The sequence below is a fragment of the Pygoscelis adeliae genome, unplaced genomic scaffold (genome assembly GCF_000699105.1).
Source record: "Pygoscelis adeliae isolate BGI_AS28 unplaced genomic scaffold, ASM69910v1 Scaffold12, whole genome shotgun sequence".
Taxonomy (NCBI): domain Eukaryota; kingdom Metazoa; phylum Chordata; class Aves; order Sphenisciformes; family Spheniscidae; genus Pygoscelis; species Pygoscelis adeliae.
In genome coordinates, this window is record NW_008824290.1 from 1680328 (window position 1) to 1680538 (window position 211).

Sequence of the window (211 nt, forward strand, 5' to 3'; positions counted from 1 at the left end):
CTGCAAAATATCAAAAAATACAGTACTGTCTGAATAAATTTGAAACACAGTCTAAATTATGAAGAACTGTAACAGATTATTTTAACAGAAGTTAAATCTGTTAACTTCTGTTAAAGCAGCAGCATTCTGTTCCTTAGTGTTTTTTATATTTGAATAGAATTCTGTTTATATGACTGAGCACAAGTAAATTTTATAACAAAATAACAGCAAT

The 211-nt window shown here is 26.5% G+C and overlaps 1 protein-coding gene across 1 annotated transcript in view; it reads left to right on the forward strand.

Annotated features, from left to right (window-relative positions):
* Positions 1-211, forward strand: part of CRELD2 (cysteine-rich with EGF-like domains 2) — a 16644-nt gene that overhangs the window by 14143 nt on the left and 2290 nt on the right. The window lies entirely within an intron of this gene.